The sequence below is a fragment of the Natator depressus genome, chromosome 7, assembly GCF_965152275.1.
Source record: "Natator depressus isolate rNatDep1 chromosome 7, rNatDep2.hap1, whole genome shotgun sequence".
Lineage (NCBI taxonomy): Eukaryota > Metazoa > Chordata > Testudines > Cheloniidae > Natator > Natator depressus.
This window is the reverse complement of record NC_134240.1, coordinates 50,410,225-50,431,818: the sequence shown is the minus strand read 5'-3', so window position 1 is coordinate 50,431,818 and position 21,594 is coordinate 50,410,225. Positions and strand designations below refer to the sequence as shown.

Here is a 21,594-nt window from a genome sequence, read left to right as displayed (position 1 = left end):
GGACCCTTCCACCTTGCAGAGCCCCAGAGACTGGAAGTCTACACAGCAACGACACAGCCCTACAGCCCAAGACCAACGAGCCTGAGTTGGCTGGCATGGGCCAGCCAAAAGTGTCTAATTGATGTGTATAACTATGAAGCTGAAATGTTTTATTATTCCAGCACTATCTGAGCTACAAATACCTAGTAGAACCACAAATTCAGATGCCAGAGTCCACGTGGCTCTGAATTAAGCCATTAAAGATCTTCCTTACAATAGTACTGATTAAGCTAGTAAGTTTTCTGACTGTGTCACAGTTCATCTTCTTTCTGAAGTCTTCTAAAACCTAAGATCTCCAGAAGGAAAATATTGCATATCCACTTAGCTCATGCCCTCATCTGAGGCTCACAAGGATCTCCTGTCACTGGGGCGACTAACATGCCAGTTGCCCTTTTCATGTTTAGCTCTTGATAACAGCAGAAATGAATCATTAACACCATGCTGCTATTTCCAATGAAAAGGTTCTGCCCTAGGCTTTCCATCCTCCTGAGAGGACCAGAGGCCTGACTCTCCACTGCCTCCCCATACTCCTTGTGTGGCCATTTACACCAGGACAAAGTGAGGGCCACCAGATCAGCATGGCAGCACTTACCTCTGAAGTGCAGAGGCACACAGCAGTGGAGAATGAAACTGGGTGGCATGACTGATTGCTGTTAACCTGTACTTGACAATCACTAGTTTGTATAAAAGGTTCAAGCCATTTGGTAGGAGTCAGTCCTCCTATTCAAAACGAGCCTACTATTCAGGAGTTTGACTTTCCTAGAACAGAAACAAAGGTGTGCTCCGGCCTGGCCCCCTGCACCCAAGAATTCAGAACATTTCATTTGCTGCTTTTCTGTAAGTTAATACTGGACGCTATTTTGTTATTTGTTGACTGACTTGGGGCCATGGTTAGTGGATCACTAACCTGAGTCTTTCCTTGAAATCCTGTTGTGTAATTTAGGAGTGGAAAGTTAATGTAAGTGAAGATGGAACTGCCATGTGCTGAGAAGGAAGATCAAGTTAAAGGTAAGTGCACCTAATCACGCCAGCTCTTTCCAATGTACTTTTGATGTGATTCCTACCAGTCTTCCACCCCCATCTTCCCAGCACACACCTGCCCTGCAGCTCTCAGATAACCCTGACCATACATGTCTCCATGTGGGGCACAGGAGGGGAGAGACATAAATAAAGCTATTTCCCCCAAGTTCTCCTAGCCATTTTGTTCATTTAGTGAGAAGTTCTGAGTTTGTTCTGAAATGTCAGCCAGCAGACAGCATGCCTCACTTTGCCAATCATTCTATGTTACAAGGACTTTGCTTTCACTGCAAGCTGTTTGTCATCAGCACAGCTGACAGTCTGGAGAAATGCAAAAGTGCTTCCACCTCCCCCCACATATAAGGAAAAACCACATGTGCAAAGCCACAGTATCTACTTCTGTACCCATTCCTGCCTGCTCCGAAGCCCAAGTACTCGGCTCCCACTTACGGGACACCAACTGCACCTGCCAGGTGGCAGTTGTGTGCTTCCAGCACCCACTCAAGTTGTGGCAGCTCATGTTCTGTTTGTGTTATGGCCACTTCCCTCCATTCACAATGAAGAGCAGGCCTGACATACTGTGCCGCACTGTTTGCAAGGCTACTGCCACTCCCATTTCCCTCTGACTATGCAGCAAGCCCTGGGGTTCTGCAGCGAAGTGGCAGTTTGCAGTGACTCAAACAAGGAAGTGGCTACTTTGGCGCCATTTCCCTCTCATTATTTATTTCGATATTAAGTGGATTAAATCCCATAGTTACACTGCAAGCTCTCCGTGTAACTGAGCACACCATCCCTTCCTATACTGGTACATGGCATCGCATGCATGCTGGCTTTACACTGGCTGTGTGGAGGAGTCTTTCACCTCTGGAAGGACAAGAATTGTAGCTTTGAAGACACCAACGCAGATGCTGAAACATGACTCTGCAGCGAGTGGTGGATTCTGTTGTTGAAGAACTGAGAACCACATGGTGCCCCAGCTACAGCTCACAGCAGATCCCCTCCCCAAGCAGCACTTTAACATCTAGTTTCAGAGTAGCAGCTGTGTTAGTCTGTATCTGCAAAAAGAACAGGAGTACTTGTGGCACCTTAGAGACTAACAAATTTATTTGAGCATAAGACCACGAAAGCTTATGCTCTAATAAATGTGTTAGTCTCTAAGGTGCCACAAGTACTCCTGTTCTTTTAACACCTAGGAAAGCCTACACAGAGCTCAATGAGAACTAGGAGGCAGCAGAGTGATGCAAGAATTAAGTTGCCGCTCCCACTACTCCAGCCTGCAGTTTTTAATGCTACAAGCAGCTTCCTCTCGCCACTGAGAGTGTCCCCATGCACAGGGAGATACTCAGGTTCCCTCAAGTATCCCTTCTGCTGAGTTTGCTGCAGCCTAATGCAGTGATGTGATTAAGCTCTCTCCAAGAAGGCCATTTTCATATCTCTGCAATTCTGTAAAGCTTACACATATTTCATAATCTGTCAGAACATATAGCTGGACAAGGCAGCCTTGCAGACTGTAGGAATGCACACGAGGTTTGAGAGCAGTTGAAAAAGAGAGGGTTGGAATGCTGGAGCTGGCTACCAAGCATGAGGTCTCTTGCTTTAGATAGCTGAATGAAAAAGCACCGAGATCAGTCATTACTCACTGACTATTAGCAAAAAGAAAAGGAGTACTTGTGGCACCTTAGAGACTAACACATGTATTTGAGCATAAGCTTTTGTGAGCTACAGCTTTTGTGAGCTACAAGGTGACAATTCCCTTCATGTGTGACAAGAGCAGACATGACATGCACCACTGAAAAGCCCTAGAGACTGCAGCAAGCTGAGCAAAGAGTATCAATGGTTAGCAGCTGGACTAAGAGAAATCCTTTGCCATTTGCAATTCAAACCAATGGGTCTGACTCTTGCTACCTCTGAATTTTCACAGCTCTTTACTCCGCTGCTCAACTAACAGTGAAATTATGCACATTGCTTTGTACCCTATTGTGAGCAGAGAAAGTGCAGTAACCCAGTGGCAGTGCTGGGCCTGCGCTAACACGCCTTGTCTCCTGCTGACCTAAGCTTTCTACCTAGTTTTAGAATTTGGATACACGTTCTGGCAGCTAGCTGCAAAGTGCTGTCCCCTGAGAGCAGATCTGACACATGAAGTCAAATCTTTAAATACAAAGCTAAGTCTCAACATAACATTTTATTTGCATGTATTATGTTTTCCATAGAATTTACCTAGCCAAGATGGGCACGGATATCCAAGAGAGTCCAGCGGAGGGCAACAAAAATGATTAGGGGATTGGGGCACATGACTTATGAGGAGAGGCTGAGGGAACTGGGCTTTTTTAGCCGCAGCATGGAAGAGTGAGGGGGGGATTTGATAGCACCCTTCAACTACCTGAAGGGGGTTTCCAAAGAGGATGGATCTAGACTGTTTTCACTGGTACCAGATGACAGAACAAGGAGCAATATTTTCAAGTTGCAGTGGGGGAGGTCTAGGTTGGATATCTGAAAAAAAAACTTTCACTAGGAGGTGGTGAAGCACTGAAATGGGTTACCCGGGGCAGTAGTGGAATTTACATCCTTAGAGGGTTTTAAGGCCCGGCTTGACAAAGCCCTGGCTGGGATGATTTAGTTGGGGTTGGTCCTGCTTTGAGCAGGGGGTTGGACTAGATGATGTCCTGAGGTCTCTTCCAACCCTCATCTTCTATGATGCAACCCCATGCTCTGGGTGGTCCTAAGTCTCTCTTTGCCAGAAGCTAGGAATGGGCGTCAGGGCCTGGATCACTTGATGACTGCCTGTTCTGGTCATTCCCTCTGAAGAACCTGGCACCGGCCACTGTTGGAAGACAGGATACTGGGCTAGATGGACCACTGGTTTGACCCAGTATGGCTGTGCTTATAACAATGTTAAAAATATTAGAGCTGAAAAGTCAAGTGCTCCAAAGTTAGGAAGTGCCAGAGTTAGAGATGCCTGTACAACCTTAATTCTGCCCTCGCATTTATTCAATTTGGATACAGCCTTTACTTACACAATCACTTTTTTCCACAGGACCCATGCCTCAAGCAGTGCACAATACGGATGGTGTTCAGAGAATGAGGCAACTGCTTAATATTTCATTTTATCCTCATTGTGTGCTCCAATATCTTATATACTGCACACCACCTGAAACCTGCACTGAATGTAGAACTGATTTCTCTGTGGCACTCATCACTGTGGTACAAATATCTCACAAACAATGAATCTGTTGTCACAATTCTGTTATTTCCATTTTACAGCAAGATTAAGGTCAAAATTTGCAAAAGTATTCACTGATTTTGGGTGTGTAACTTGAGACCCCCAGGGCCTGATTCTTTCAATGGGCTGAGCACCTACACCTTATATTGGCTTCTGGAATCACTACCCAGCTCTGCCTCGTTCACCATCAATGCTGTGCACTGAATGTATAAAAAACAGGATGCAATCCTATAATTAAAGACTGGAGCATAGTGCAAATGCACAAGGGGGCCATTTCAGGTTGCAACAGCAACCCAAATTCTGGCATTTCCTAACTTTTAAGAGCTTGACTGTGCAGTCTTAATGTTCTTTTAATACCATTTCTTTTTGGATGCAGATCTTAATTTTACCCACATTTTGAGTGGATCTCAGCTCCAAGAAAATAGCAGCTGCTGCTATGGAGTTTGAGTTTTCATGAAGGCCTCCCACAATACACAACCCAACTCTTCACCCAATGGCAGCAGTGAGCAGCATCAGAGATCCAAGTCATATGGATGTTCACCTCCTTCCCAGTGACCTACTGTCTCAGAGTCTGCAGAGAGGTGCTGCTCACCTTAGTTGTCTTTCCCCTGATCAGTTCTCTCTCCTTCCCTCACAGGTATTTGAGACATTCCCCTTTTTCCTCAAGGGGCTGCTGCTCCTGCCGCACCCCTTACATGCAGCCATGTGGCTCCCTTTGGTTGGTCACAGCCTGATTCTGTCCTGCGATGTCACCATAGTAGCTACTGGGGGCAACACAGGCTTACATGGTTGAGTCTACTGGAGTAAAATTAGGATCTGCAATTTCCCCCAGGAATAGCAATGATGGAAACTGTAGTGTAGATGAGCACAGGATTTAAACCACAGCCACTGAGCCTGTTCCCTCTCCACTCCACAGCTTTCACTTGTGGGGAACAGTGGGCCTCCATTTTTGTGAGAGCAGACATGGCAGGAAAGGACAGCATGAGACATTTGCTCACGAAGGCAGCAGCTGCACTGGGCAGATATTAAAATCGTTAGAATGCTGTGTGGCACATAACTCAGGTGTCAATGAATTGGAGCAGGAAGTCCAAAGTCCTGCAGATACAGATTCTGAGACAAGGAACCAAGCCAAAGCAGTGGACTGCACCAGGCTGCTGATGGATCCTCCCAAGTCACTTAGAGGAGACGAAAGCCATCAGGAACAGTCAGCATGGATTCACCAAGGGCAAGTCATGCCTGACTAATCTAATTGCCTTCTATGATGAGATAACTGGCTCTGTGGATGAGGGAAAAGCAGTGGGCGTGTTGTTCCTTGACTTTAGCAAAGCTTTTGACACGGTCTCCCACAGTATTCTTGCCAGCAAGTTAAAGTAGTATGGGCTGGATGAATGGACAATAAGGTGGATAGAAAGTTTGCGAGATTGTCGGGCTCAACGGGTAGTGATCAATGGCTCCATGTCTAGTTGGCAGCCGGTACCAAGTGGAGTGCCCCAAGGGTCGGTCCTCAGGCCGGTATTGTTCAATATCTTCATTAATGATCTGGAAGATGGCGTGGATTGCACCCTCAGCAAGTTTGCAGATGACACTAAACTGGGAGGAGAGGTAGATACGCTGGAGGGTAGGGATAGGATACAGAGGGACCTAGACAAATTAGAGGATTGGGCCAAAAGAAATCTGATGAGGTTCAACAAGGATAAGTGTAGAGTCTTGCACTTAGGACGGAAGAATCCCATGCACTGCTACAGACTAGGGACCGAATGGCTAGGCAGCAGTTCTGCAGAAAAGGACCTAGGGGTGACAGTGGACGAGAAGCTGGATATGAGTCAACAGCGTGCCCTTGTTGCCAAGAAGGCCAATGGCATTTTGGGATGTATAAGTAGGGGCACTGCCAGCAGATCGAGGAACGTGATCGTTCCCCTCTATTCGACATTTGTGAGGCCTCATCTGGAGTACTGTGTCCAGTTTTGGGCCCCACACTACAAGAAGGATGTGGATAAATTGGAGAGAGTCCAGCGGAGGGCAACAAAAATGATTAGGGGTCTGGAACACATGACTTATGAGGAGAGGCTGAGGGAACTGGGGATGTTTAGTCTGCGGAGGAGAAGAATGAGGGGGGATTTGATAGCTGCTTTAAACTACCTGAAAGGGTATTCCAAAGAGGATGGATCTAGACTGTTCTCAGTGGTAGCTGATGACAGAACAAGGAGTAATGCTCTCAAGTTGTAGTGGGGGAGGTTTAGGTTGGATATTGGGAAAAACTTTTTCACTAGGAGGCTGGCGAAACACTGGAATGAGTTACCTAGGGAGGTGGTGGAATCTCCTTCCTTAGAGGTTTTTAAGGTCAGGCTTGACAAAGCCCTGGCTGGGATGATTTAGTTGGGGATTCGTCCTGCTTTGAGCAGGCAGTTGGACTAGATGACCTCCTGACGTCCCTTCCAACCCTGATATTCTATGACATTCAATGATTCTAAGTCACGGTGGGGAGTGAGCAGTCTGTGTTAGCTGCCTGGAATTCAGCTCTGAGATGTGTAGACATAGGAGATCATGCCCTAATCCAGCCTCTGTATAGCTGCCCATCTGCCTTGGGGAAAGAGGCATTTTTATGGCAATTTTCCCACCATTCATGTGCACTGCACCAAGGCAGAGAAACACCCAGCCTGAAGGGGAGCGCTGCTCTTTACCTGAGCTCAGCATGGCAACTGCAGCCTGCAAAAGCACAGGCCCAGGATATTGCTCTAGTCCCCAGGTAAAGCATCTGTGCAGCACATTGCCGGTTACCATAAGATACCAGCTACAGGCAGCATGGTCCATGAAGCTAGTGATGGGTCAGCTGTAGCGGAATGTCTCCTGTCCCCCACCGTAAGCCACGTTATCAGCCTGCCAGAAAGCAGTCATGAAAAGGGAGTGAGGCCACAGGTTAAGGGGGAGGAGTGGCTGAGGTTACTGTCCCCTACCTCACATCTAGGATGTGAGGGAAGCCACCTTACCCATGTGTGCATTTCACAAAAGCAAGGGGAATTTTGCATTGTCTCCACAAGGTTCAGAAGCCAGGAAGAGAAAATATAATGAGATTTAGTTTAAACTGAATGCAAAAGCCTGAGTCAGACTGTACCACCCTTATTCATGACAAAATTCATCACTGACTTCCAAGGGGCTACATATGGAGTGGGGGAGGGCAGAAACTGGGATTAAGTTAGGGCAAAGTTGTTAGTAAATTTAAGCATGTAAATGACAGCCTAAAGAATCTGGTTCTTTGGCAGCATTGCTTCAAACTATTTAAATTCCAACATACAAACTTGAGGATAAGAGAGTTTTACAGTTCATGGTTAACACATGTTGGGAAATATAAATTAAGGCTGCACATGCAACTTTAACTACGGCCCTTGTGTGCACATGACAATACACTCTAATTACATGATCACATGCTATTACTCCAACATACAATCTTTCCCATAACCCTACTTTTTTTGAGACTGTGGACCACTCTGGCCATGCCAGAATGTCCAGGAAAGTTATTTCTATACAAGCTGCAAAGCAAATGTTGCCTCTTTCACTGCACAGTTCACGAGATGAACCTTACATGGCTGGATGTTGTACTGTGTTTGATAAATGGTCAGTACTCAGGTATACCAGTAATGCATACATGTCTGGGGCAGAGTTTAAATGTGGGAGTTACCAAAGTTCTAGCCTTAGAATCATAGACTATCAGGGTTGGAAGGGACCTCAGGAGGTCATCTAGTTCAATCCCCTGCTCAAAGCAGGACCAACACCAACTAAATCATCCCAGCCAGGGCTTTGTCAAGTTGGGCCTTAAAAACCTCTCAGGATGGAGATTCCACCAGCTCCCTAGGTAACCCATTCCAGTGCTTCACCACCCTCCTAGTGAAATAGTGTTTCCTAATATCCAACCTAGACCTCCCCCACCGCAACTTGAGACCATTTCTTGTTCAACCTTCCTGAGCTGAACATTAACACTGTTTTTCACATGTAATGTCCTGGGGCGGAGGGGGGGAATCGATTTGAAAAAAGCATTTCCACACTCTGGAATAATTTCATCTCAAAAGATCCATTCTGCCCAGAGGCACTGTGAGGGACATAGTGGAACCCTACATGTCACAGTGACAGAGCTGGCATTAGGGGGCATGCTATCCTAGGGCCTGGGGTTGTGAGCTTCATGGTTTCCTACTTCAGGAAGTGGTGACTAGGAGGACAGGAGGAAACAGCAGAAATGGTGGCCAGAGCATTAACTCGATGAGAGGCAGAGCCTGAAAGCTCTCACTGTTCTTGAAGGACATTTCTTCAGGAAAGGTGTCCAGCACACAAAACCAGGGTGCTGTAGACAACTGCCATTTAAGGATCTGGAGACCTACCCGTGGAGTCTGAGTCAGTAAAACTGTACTGCAAGGTATTTGGGCCATAAGAAGTCAGAGGCCTGTGGTAATTCCTGTTCTGTTAAAGAAGAGGTCCCCAAAGTGGAACTGAGGAACTCAAAGCAAAGTTCCCTGGATTCACAGAAGCCTCTGCTGGTGGCCCAGAACCTGATGGACTGGCAAGACCCCGGCACACCCAGTTCCAGGCATCTTTCTTTTCAGACTTTGCACATGCCTAAACTTTGTGCGCTTTTGGACCTCAGTGTTAGCACATTTTGGATTTTCCCCATCCTCCTTTCTCTATGAAAGGTTAGACGTGGAGAATTACTGGAACACAGAACTAAATCTTAGATGAGAAGTCACTGAGCCTTGACTTCAGAGCAGACTCCGGTCGCTAAACTAAAGGAAGGAATATATGTAAATATAAACTTTGATACTAATTTATAAATGGTAACACTCAACTGGGAGTCCCTAACTTAGCCACCTTGGTCCAGTTCAGAGTTCTGTTCTCCTTGAGGCACTTTGATAGCATGCCCCTAGTGCACAGAGCATAGTGTTTTCTGCACTCCCTTGTCATGTTTGTGACAGTATGAACACTGGCACAGTTAAGAGAACCCTGGACTCTGCTCTAGGAATGGATTTTAAATACCATTTAAATGTATTTGTTAAGGCTACACACTGTTAATGATTTGAGATCACTTCATCAAGAGAAGCTTTCCAGTTTGCTCCGTACACAATCTCAGTGCCAAGTCTTCAAACTCTACCATTTCCTTCAAGAGTTCTAGTTTTGAAATACCTCCTCTGTTACTTGAGAGAAAAAAGGCTGCCTTCATTTTCCAGTTATTTTGGAGACACTTATAAATGAGCCTTTAGCAGCTAAAGATCACACAAGCCTGGGGGCGTAGCAAAGACCCATCTAACACAGAAAAAGACAGTTACAGACCTTCCGTAACGGTTGTTCGAAATGTGTTGCTCATGTCCATTCCACATTAGGTACGTGCGTGCTGCGTGCACCATTGCTGGAGATTTTTCCCTCAGTGGTATCCGTCGGGCGGGCTCTAGCGACCTCTGGAGCTGCGCACAAATGTGCCGGTATAAGGGGTTCCGCCGGCCCCGCACCCTCTCAGTTCCTTCTTGCCATCAACTCCAGTAGCAGGGATGGAGCGTTGGTCATGGAATGGACATGAGCCACACATCTCAAAGAACAACAGTTATGTAATATCAGTAACTGTTTTTTGGTCGAGTGCTTGCTCATATCTATTCCATACTATGTGACTCATACGTAGTACCTAAGGCGGTGGGGTTGGAGTTCATGGACATGTGTACTCCAACACTGCTCTCCCGAACCTAGCGTCATCTCAAGCCTGTTGGTGATGGCGTAGTACAGGGGTGGGCAAACTAAGGCCCAGGGGCTGCATCCGGCCCTTCAGATATTTTAATCCAGCCCTTGAGCTCCCCCAAGGAGCAGGATCTGGGGTTGCCCTGCTCCGACACTCCAGCTGGGGAGCGGGGTCGGGGGCTTGCTCTGCTCCTTGCATACCGTGGCTCCATGCGGCTCCTGGAAGCAGTGGCACAACCCCCCTCCGGCTCCTACAGGTAGAGGCAGCGAAGGGGCTTGGCACGCTGCCCCCACTCCAAGTGCCGCCCCTGCAGCTCCCATTGGCTGGGAACCACGGCCAACGGGAGGTGTAGGGGCGGCATCTGCAGACGGGGCAGTGTGCAGAGCTGCCTAACTGCACCTCCATGTAGGAGCCGGAGGGCAGTTGTGCCACTGCTTCCGGGAGCTGCTTGAGATAAGCGCCGCCCAGAGCCTGCACCTCTGCCCCCCTCGCACACTCCAACCCCCTGCCCCAGCCCATATCCCACTCCTGTCCTCCAAACCCCTTGATCCCAGCCCGGAGCACCCTCCTACACCCCAAACCCTCATCCCCAGCCCCATCCCAGAACCTGCAACCTGAGCCAGAGCCCTCACACACCCCACCCCCAACCGCCTGCCCCAGCCCGGAGCCCCCTCCCGCACACTGAACTCCTCATTTCTGGAACGACCACAGAACCCGCACCCCCCAGCCGAAGCCCTTCCCCCTCCTACACCCAACCCCCACTTTTGTGAGCATTCATGGCCCGCCCTACAATTTCCATACCCAGATGTGGCCCTTGGGTCAAAAAGTTTGCCGCCCTGGCATAGTTGGATGAGAAGGTTTGCACTAATGACCAGGTTGCGGCCCTACAGATGTGTTGAATCAGAACCTGGGCCAGAAACACTGCTGAAGAGGCCTCAGCTCTCATGGAATGAGTGGTCAGGATGGCAGGTAGTGGAACATTTACCTGCTCATAACATGCCCAAATGCAGGAGGTTTTTCAGGATGAGATGCTCTGGGTTGAAACAGGTAGGCCTTTCATCCTCTCTGCTATTGCCAGAAAAAGTTGTGTGGGTCTCTCAAAGGGTTTAGTCCTCTGAATGCAGAAGGTGAGGACATGCCTAACATCCAATGGGTGAAGCCATCGCTCTTCTGAATTCTTGTGTGGCTCCAGGAAGAAAACTGCCAGGAAAATGGCTTGGTTACTACGGAACTGTGAGACTACCTTTGGTAGGAAGGCCGGATGGGGGTGCAGCTGAACCTTGTCCTTCAAGAACACCATGTATGGCGCTTCTGACAAAAGGGCCCTGATTTCAGAGACCCTTCTGGCTGAGGTAATATCTATCAGGAAGGCAACCTTCCAGGACAGAAAGAGCAGAGGGCACAATGCTAGCAGCAAAAAGGGAGGGCCCGTGAGTTTCAACAGAACCAAGTCCAAACCCACAGAGGAATCAGTTAGCAAACGTGACAGTAAAGTCTGTAACCCCCCAAGAAATCAGACTGTCATTTTGTGAGATAAAACTGACCTCCTGCCCACTGGCGGGAGGAAGGCTGAAACTGCTTTTGGGTGCACCTTGATTCATTCGGGGGCCAGACGTTGTTTTAGGTGGAGCAAGTATTCCAAAATAAACTGAAGAGAAGACAGTCTGAGAAATGGCCATCCCCTCGAGCCCTATTGAAAAATGCTTCCACTTGGCAAAGTAGATAGTCCTACTGGACAGCTTCCTATTACCCAGCAAGACCTGCTGAACTTGTTCTGAACAAGCTTGCTCCTCCAGGTTCAGCCATGGAGCTTCCCTGCAGTCATGCGAGGGACCAGACGTTCGGGTGGAATATACGGCCAATGTCTTGTGAGATCAGGTCCGGATGGAGTGGGAGCAGTAGTGGGAGTGCTACTGATTAGTCTAGCAACCCCGAAAAGCGGGCCAACTGTTGAGGCCTGAAGTGCTTCCTCAAAGGGGCCGGAGCATAGAGGTCCAGGGACCCGAGGGTAGTCCTTGAGTCCTTCAGGACGTGGAAATTGTGTTTGTTTGCTCCGAAAACGAGGAGCCTTTGAAAGGGAGTTCCTGAATTGACTGCTGGACCTCCTGAGGTAGCCCCAAGGACTGCAGCCCAGAGCACTGCCTTATGGCCACTGCAGAAGCCATTGGCCTGGCTGCCGCATTGGCTGCATCCAGGGCTGCTGGGAAAGAGGCTCTGGCAATGGTCTTTCCCTCCTCTAAGAGGGCAAAGAATGCCTGTCTTGAGTCCTGAGATACAGAGTCTTCACATTTGGACAAGGAGTCTCATAAGTTGTAATTTTGCATCTCCCCAGCAGGGCTTGCTGGTTTGAGATACGTAGCTGTAGCCTACCTGTCAAATAAATGTTTCTCCCAAATAGATCAAGTTTCTTTGTGTCCTTCTGCTTGGGGGTAGCAACTTGCTTGGCCCTGTCTATCCCTCTTATTGGCTGCCGATACAACTAGGGACCTGGGGGGGGGGGGGTGAGAGTATAGGTACTCGTACCTTTTGGCTGGCATGTAGTATTTCTTCTCTTCCCTCTTTGAAGTGGGAGGGAGAGAAGACAGGGTCTGCCACAGGTCTCTGACCTCACCCATTACCACTTTGTTAATGGGCAGGGCCCCCATAGATAGTGCAGCTGCAGCCATAATGTCAATGAAGCTGTGGGATGATGCCTTGAGCTCCTCAACCTCTAGCCCCAGGGTAGCCGCTATCCTCTTTGGAAGCTCCTGATGGGCTTGAAAGTCATCTTGAGACAGCCCCACCTGGGGAGGGGGAGGAGGAGGAGGAGGACGAGGAGGAGGAGGAAGAGGTATGTCCGGGGGGGGACACTGCATTTCTACCACCTCAGTCTCAGTGCCAGGGTCGCATAGGTACTCCAGTGGGCCCAAGCAGGCCTTTTGAAGGTGCGGCTGAGGGTCCCACTTCGGATCCTGCTTCCTTTGTTTTCGGCCCAACTTCTTCAGCCTCAATTACCTCCATGTGGCCCATGTCTTGTGTATCAGTACTGGATTCGGTACCTGAGTCAGGGTTCGGTGTTGAGTGAAGCGGTGCAGGGGCCTCTCTCTTGGAAACAACTGAGTATGACTGGTGAGAAGACGGACCTGGTACCAGAGGAAACCCTCACGGGTTCCAGAATGGCCATTGTATAGAGCCTAGACCACTGTCCACCTGGCCAGTTACCGGTGGGGGGGAACCCGCACCGGGATTCAGTGGGATGTAGGACAGGTACTAGTGGCAGCTCTTGGGATGGGTGTAAGGCTCCACCTTGGACTCAGACGAGGAGTCCTCCTGAGGTGACCCCGGGGGAGTGGTACCCCTCATTTCTGCAGATCAGAACTGAGGGTCTGGGGGCTGGGGCAGGCAGCCAGAACACCAGACCGGCAGTGGGCTGAGCGGGGCCGGCAGCCGGCTGCCGCTCAGCCCGCTGCCAGTCTGGAGTCCCGGCCCTGTCCACACAGAGTAAGTACCTACCTAGTTCCCTGGTTCTAGCCACTCTCTTCCTCTCTCTGCACTGAGATGAGGGTGGTAGCGTGCTGAGAACAGGGCTGGGGGTGAAGAAGCAGGCTGGGGGTTGGGGTGCAGGGTCTGGCCAGGAGCTAGAATGAGGGAGGGGGCTCAGGAGGTTTGGGTGTGGAGCGCTTACCTGGGCAGCTCCCATTTGGTGCGAGGGGTACAGGTGGGAATGTGGGTGTGTGTGTGTAGGAGCTCCCGTTTGGTGCTAAGGGTGGGAGTGGGGATGTGGGGGGTGCAAGAGTCACGGCATGGTGTGTGGGGGGGCTGGGTATGTGTGAGGAGGGTGCAGGAGTCAGGGCAGGGGAGTGGGTATGTGGGGGGGGTGCCGGAGTCAGGGCAGAGGTCTGGGGGTGTGGGATGGGGTTGTGGAGGTGCTCCCAGCCCCCTGCGGCTCACGGCAGGGGGCTGGAGGGGATATGCCCTGATTCCACCCCCTTCCCCAAGGTCCCCGGAGCAGAGAGCGCGCTGCGGCTCCACCTTTCCCTCTCCCCCTCCATGGCAAGGGCCATCAGCTGATCGGCCGCAGGGAGGGAGAGAAGGAGGGGAAGGAACCCTGCACGCTGGGGGAAGAGGTGGGGGGAGGAGGAAGCTTGCCTGCCCTGCAAGGAGAGAGCGGTGGGTGGAAAAAGAGTGGGCCGGGCAGGATTTTTAGTGGCACGCTGCTGTCAGCCCAGGTCCAGCAGACAGCAGCGTGCCATTAAAAACTGGCACACGTGCTACAGGTTGCCGACCCCTGCCCTAGTCCTAGGTGTGTGTTCCCAGGGTGGGACTGGAGGGGACTCTCACCTTGCGTTCCAAGAGCTCTAGAGTGCTCCACCAGCAGCAGGTAGCTTTCATCTGCTCCTGTCGAGGGAATTTACCAACCCTTAGTGCCACTATTTTGATCCTTTTTTGAACACAGGTAGAAAATTTCCTGTAGTCTACCCTGTGTCGTACTGCTTCAATTCTGGAAGATTTTGTTGGAGAAAGAGGTAAAACTAAGTGTTTGGGACTGAACTCCAAGATACTGCCGCCAGTTATTTTCACTTGTTCTCTACTGAGCACTTAAGGGTAAAGTTTGTTCTGTATTCTTGACCAATACTGAACTTTGTATTATGTCTCTTATACAAAGAACACCTGCTGCAAGCCACCTTCTTTGCCCAGTAAAATCCTTCCAAAACTTCTGATTAAGATTTTTTTTTTTTGAAGTGGCAGATCATCAAGACGTGAGCATGTCCACTGAGTAACTCTATGATGTGGTCCCCTTGTCCATGCGTGGCTGTGATAGATGGAATAAGTCTGACAACTCTTATTGATGTAGAGTAGAATTAACATCAAGTATAAAAATACTGGAGCCTTCTCTTTAAACTCGGATGCATGGCAGACAGTGAACTGTGTTTAAGACCCTGGCTGAAGGTGTTCAACATTTGCTATGAGGTTACTTAGCACCCCAAATAGGCTTCTACAAACAATTACCTGGGGGGGTGAGGGGGGAGAGAAAACGGAGGCTGAAAGTCCACCTGAGTGCAAACATAGCTTCAAAGGGATATTCAGCTGACCCGATATAAGGAAGTGCACCCCCCACAGTCCCCTCTGGGCCGTCTCCCTAACCATAGTCGTTCTGAGGCAGATGGAAAGAAGGGTGAAGAGTTGGAGTGCAGACAGGAACTTTACAAGAATAGTTTGTAGAGTCACAGAGTTGAAGACCAGAAGGGACCACTGGCTCATCGAGTGACTTCCTGTGGCATGTCACCAGCTACCCCTGCATTGAGCCAGTAACTGTGGGCTAGAGCGTCTCTGCCAGACAGGCATACAGTCTGGATCTGAAGTAATCAAGAGATTCAGAATCCACCACTTCCCTTGGTAGTTTGTTCCAATGGTCAATCGCTCTGCCCATTAAAGTGTCACCAGTGCTGTCTGAGAGCCTTTGTAGATCAGAAGGGACATGGTGATCATCTAGTGTGATGTCTAGTATAACAGGCCAAAGAACTGCCCTGAATTGAACTAGAGCTGATCTTTCAGAAAAACATCCACTCTTGATGTAACAATGGCCAGTGATAGAGAATCCACCCCACCTGTTGGTAAATTGTTCCAGTGCTTAATTATCCTCACTGTAAAAAAAGTGCTCCTTTTGCAGTCTAAGTTTGTCCAGCTTCAGCCTCCAGCCACTGGATTTTGTTATACATTTGTCTGCTAGATTGAAGAACCCTCTCCAATGTATCAACGTCCTTCCTGAATTGTAGACACCAGAACTGGACCCAGGATTCCAGCAACAGTGCCAAATATAAATATAACATAACCTCCCTACTCTTACTTGATATTTTCTTGTTTATGGATCTAATGACCGCATTAGCCTTTTTGGCCACAGCATTGTACTAGGAGCTCCTGTTCAGCTGATTATCCACCATGACCCCCTGTCTTTTTCAGAGGACTATCTTCCCAGGATAGACTCCTCCATCCTGTAAGTGTCTTACATTTTTTGTTCCTAGATATATACATTTACATTTAACCATATTAAACTGCATACTAATTGCTTGTGCCCAGTTTACCAAGTGATCCAGATTGCTCTATCAGTGACCTGTCCTCTTCATTATTTACCTCTCCCCAAATCCATGTTATCTGCAAATTTAATCAGTGATGATTTTATGTTTTCTTCCAGGTCACTGATAAAACTATTAATTAGTGTAAAGCTAAGAACAGATTCCGATCTCTTCAAAACCTTCCCAGTTCAGAGAGTATGAAAGGGGGTGGGGAGGTTCTCTTAACTTTTCTTCTGTTAATGCCCTTCTTGTGGGAATACGTGCTTCCTCCTTCTACCCAGACAGACCTCTATGTGGGTTTGCAGTGACAAGACAAACCTGGCATCACTGAACAGGTTTGAAGTCTGTGTGAAGGATGATGGTGCCAGGTGAGGGAAGAGGTGCTAAGGTGGGTGCTTCCTGCATCACCACCAAGGTTACTGAAAACTCAGTAGTCAGTGCTGGGTGAAGAATTCACTCCCAGTACAGGGCAGAGGAGAGTCTGGTCTCCAGGTTGTGATAGAAGATGGCACTAAAGCCAGAGTGGCATAGTGCATCTTGGTCCTCTGACGCAGGACTTATGACATGGAGGCCGGTCTTGGTACCATTGACAGACTCAGTATCAGACTGATGAGCCTGGCGTCTCAAGGCTCTCTGCTCTACACTGAGTTACCAAGCGGGTCTGGCCCAAGCACAGAAGGCACTGAATGTAAGCATGTCTTTATGACTGATGAGCAGGAAGTGCAGCTCCTGAAACCTTACAGGTTCCCGGCCAGCTATGGTCTCACTAAGTGGCCCAAGAGAAGGGCTATCTACACTAAGCTATCCTGTAGGAAAGGTCTAGTCTGAGGACATGATGGTGAGTTCTGTTCACAATCTATGAGGGCGGAGAAAGAAGTGTGGATGCCCTTCCTAAAAAAGAAGCTTACAAGAAGTGGAAGATTGGACAAATGACCAGGGAAGAGTATAAAAATATTGCTCGGGCATGTAGGAATGAAATAAGGAGGGCCAAATCGCACCTGGAGCTGCAGCTAGCAAGAGATGTTAAGAGTAACAAGAAGGGTTTCTTCAGGTATGTTGGCAACAAGAAGAAAGCCAAGGAAAGTGTGGGCCCCTTACTGAATGAGGGAGGCAACCCAGTGACAGAGGAGGTGGAAAAAGCTAATGTACTCAATGCTTTTTTTGCCTCTGTCTTCACGAACAAGGTCAGCTCCCAGACTGCTGCGCTGGGCATCACAGCATGGGGAGTAGGTGGCCAGCCCTCTGTGGAGAAAGAGGTGGTTAGGGACTATTTAGAAAAGCTGGACGTGCACAAGTCCATGGGGCCAGACGCGTTGCATCCGAGAGTGCTAAAGGAATTGGCGGCTGTGATTGCAGAGCCATTGGCCATTATCTTTGAAAACTCGTGGCGATCGGGGTAAGTCCCGGATGACTGAAAAAAGGCTAATGTACTGCCAATCTCTAAAAAAGGGAAGGAGGAGGATCCTGGCAACTACAGGCCAGTCAGCCTCACCTCAGTCCCCGGAAAAATCATGGAGCAGGTCCTCAAGGAATCAATCCTGAAGCACTTACACGAGAGAAAAGTGATCAGGAACAGTCAGCATGGATTCACCAAGGGAAGGTCATGCCTGACTAATCTAATCGCCTTCTATGATGAGATTACTGGTTCTGTGGATGAAGGGAAAGCAGTGGATGTATTGTTTCTTGACTTTAGCAAAGCTTTTGACACGGTCTCCCACAGTATTCTTGTCAGCAAGTTAAAGAAGTATGGGCTGGATGAATGCACTATAAGGTGGGTAGAAAGTTGGCTAGATTGTCGGGCTCAACGGGTAGTGATCAATGGCTCCATGTCTAGTTGGCAGCCGGTATCAAGTGGAGTGCCCCAAGGGTCGGTCCTGGGGCCGGTTTTGTTCAATATCTTCATAAATGATCTGGAGGATGGTGTGGATTGCACTCTCAGCAAATTTGCGGATGATACTAAACTAGGAGGAGTGGTACATAGGCTGGAGGGCAGGGATAGGATACAGAGGGACCTAGACAAATTGGAGGATTGGGCCAAAAGAAATCTGATGAGGTTCAACAAGGATAAGTGCAGGGTCCTGCACTTAGGACGGAAGAACCCAATGCACCGCTACAGACTAGGAACCGAATGGCTACGCAGCAGTTCTGCAGAAAAGGACCTAGGGGTGACAGTGGACGAGAAGCTGGATATGAGTCAACAGTGTGCCCTTGTTGCCAAGAAGGCCAATGGCATTTTGGGATGTATAAGTAGGGGCATAGCCAGCAGATCGAGGAACGTGATCGTTCCCCTCTATTTGACATTTGTGAGGCCTCATCTGGAGTACTGTGTCCAGTTTTGGGCCCCGCACTACAAGAAGGATGTGGATAAATTGGAGAGAGTCCAGCAAAGGGCAACAAAAATGATTAGGGGTCTGGAACACATGACTTATGAGGAGAGGCTGAGGGAACTGGGATTGTTTAATCTGCAGAAGAGAAGAATGAGGGGGGATTTGATAGTTGCTTTCAACTACCTGAGAGGTGGTTCCAAAGAGGATGGTTCTAGACTATTCTCAGTGGTAGAAGAGGACAGGACAAGGAGTAATGGTCTCAAGTTGCAGTGGGGGAGGTTTAGGTTGGATATTAGGAAAACCTTTTTCACTAGGAGGGTGGTGAAACACTGGAATGCGTTACCTAGGGAGGTGGTGGAATCTCCTTCCTTAGAAGTTTTTAAGGTCAGGCTTGACAAAGTCCTGGCTGGGATGATTTAATTGGGGATTGGTCCTGCTTTGAGCAGGGGGTTGGACTAGATGACCTCCTGAGGTCCCTTCCAACCCTGATATTCTATGATTCTATGATACAGAATAGGGCGATGTTACTCACATCATATGAAATTTTATGCACTCTGCCCCAAATGGACATGGCTCTTCTCGGCAGTTCTACAGCTCCAGACTGGGGCACCATATCCCACAAATGGAACATGCCCAGAGACCCCCTTGAAAATGAACAAGCTTTCATATAGAAATTCATCCTCTCCCCTCATATCTACAGATGGCCAAGAGATTTCACCAGTTCTCAGAAGTACACCTCACCTCAGTCATACAGGCTTTCATCAATCTTTAGGGCTTGACTATCTCTACCCAAGGCTTTCTAGAAGCTCCAGCTAGTGCAGAAGAGTCACTTCTCTTGTGAGTAGGAAGGGCTGGGAGCATCTTCACATCTGTGCTAGCCATGACAACCCTGAAAAGTCCTCCTTGCTCACTCCACAAACTGAAGTCACGGCCCCATGAAGAAAACCTGCTGGTAAGAAAGCTGAGCTCTCAGGAGCCGAAGGGCTCAAAGAGGACCATCCATCAGTTCTAAGGACCACATTACTAACCCTGGAGCTGGAGGCTTTTTAACTGAGGGAAGGGACTTGAAATGCAGCAAGTCCCTCATGAACCAAACGATTACGGCAGCCTAAAGAAACTGCCTTACCTTCACACGTTCATGGCAAGATGAAATAGCAGCCACATGCCTGCTATTGAACACCGCACCTCCCATGGAAGGCACCCTTTTACAGATGTCAGTGAGAGACTTCATTGTGTCCTTCTTTGGTATGCAAGGAGCATTGGGTTTTGTTTTTTTTTTTTTGAACACGAACTTCCTGCCAGACTGCTCTGCTTCACAACTGAACAGGCAAAGTTCTGGAATAGATGTGCCCCAGTGAATGCCTCTCTCACCCACTCGGACGCCTTCATTTTCCAGATGTGTTCATGTTTCCTGTAAGGGAACTATTCAGGGTACAAAGATTCCCTCTGCCAGGGCGGGAGGACAGGGCAGCTGTTTCACAGGGAGCTTGCTACAAAACATTGAGTGTCCCCAGAAAAACTCCCTTCAGCAGCTCACACTGCCAACTTGAAAAGGGTTTGTTCAGTTGCATTGTTCTGACTGGAACAAGCTGCATGGAGTTCAAATCCCTGCCCACACCCTGATTCTTCTCACTCACAGAATAACAGCACAGGAAAAGCCCTGAACAGCTTTCAGAAAGGGAAGTTTGTCTCTTCTCTAGTCACGGCCTTTTAATAAGCCAAAGGCCAGAGGAGAGCAGAACTACCCCACAATGCCTGTGCCAAGTACTGTGATCTCACAGCTAACCCGCACTCACTACAAGCTCAGCAGATATGCAGCAGGCTGATGTGTGAGCTGGCAGTAGGGTTAGCTAAGCCTAAACCAGTGACCTTCAGCCAGCCTGTGTACTAGGACGTTCTACTCCCCACTGGCCGCCCTCTCATCCTCCCAAATACTGGAGGAAGGAATCCGTAACAGCAGTGCTGAGACAAAACAAGGAACTTCCAGGCCTGCCCAAGAAGCTGGTTATAATTAGACTGAGTCATACTTTCCAGCCCTCCAAATCCAGAGCTCGTTACTGAGAGTTCACTGAAAATGCTCAATTCCTCACCCTGGCTCACTACTGAAAAGCAGACAATGAACCACTATCAACAAATCTTATCTCATGGATCGCAGGATTAGAGTTAGGCAGATCCCTTCCCAAGAGCTCCTGTGACCAGATCCAACCAGAGACCACTGTTGAGCCCAAAATATACATAGGAGTAAACAGCCACAGATGCTCTTGAAGCTACTGCAGCACTGCTCTTTACATCTGAATCAGGGAGAATTATTCTCCTGGTCCCAGGTGTCCCTAACTCTAAAGCCACCATTACTTAGCACAACACCTGCCCACTGCTCCAACTGGTAATGCTTTTTGTCCTGTACCAAACCTCCTCCAAGAAATGCTGGCTGATGGGTCACATTCAATTAGCAATCCCTGCACAAAGCTCCTTAGAGGGAGAATAGAATTATTTCAGACCTTACTTTCAAAGAATTCAGCAGAACTCACACCCACCACCAAGTCTAAATGCTTCAGAAGTCTGCCTCTCTCAGTGAGACTGTTATATTACCAGGGACAGCCAGGGGACCGGTGTACACACCACACTTACAGCAGATAATAAATCTAGTATGGTTTCTGCAAATCAGTCCCTACAGATCCTACTAAGAGAATGAACTCTCTAATATCTGATAAGAATAAACCCGTTAAACAAAAGTCCTTTCACCAGATGGCAAACAGAGTATTCACTGGGCTTGTCAAAAGCTGCCTCCTCTTTAAGGAGCAAAGCTGCTTTGCACAGATTTATATCTAAATGCTCCAACAGCCACAGAAACGCCATTTAACAGAATCAAGTAAATTAACCCACAAAATTAAAGGAGTCAATGTCATCCAGAGTGACTCACTGGCATGGAGCTGTGAGTGGCTGTCTCACTGTGCACCAACAACACCCTTCTCAGAGTGCTGCTGACCTTATGCACTTTGGAAAGGACCCTTTACCGGGAGCTACAGACTGGGCAACGGAAGATGGAAAAACAGATCCGTACTAGTGGTCATTTCCTTTCTACTGGTAGGACAGTCCATAGAACCAGAATCTTATGCTAGGTCTGCAGTCTCACTGCCATGCCAGAGACAGTCCCACACTTGGCACACCCCCTTCCCAGAGCCTGCCAGCAAAGACTATCTTGATCAATATTCAGATTATAGCACTAAA

The 21,594-nt window shown here is 48.6% G+C and overlaps 1 protein-coding gene across 1 annotated transcript in view; it reads right to left on the bottom strand.

The window, feature by feature from the left end:
* Nucleotides 1-21,594, bottom strand: part of DAG1 (dystroglycan 1) — a 116,955-nt gene that overhangs the window by 8,048 nt on the left and 87,313 nt on the right. The window lies entirely within an intron of this gene.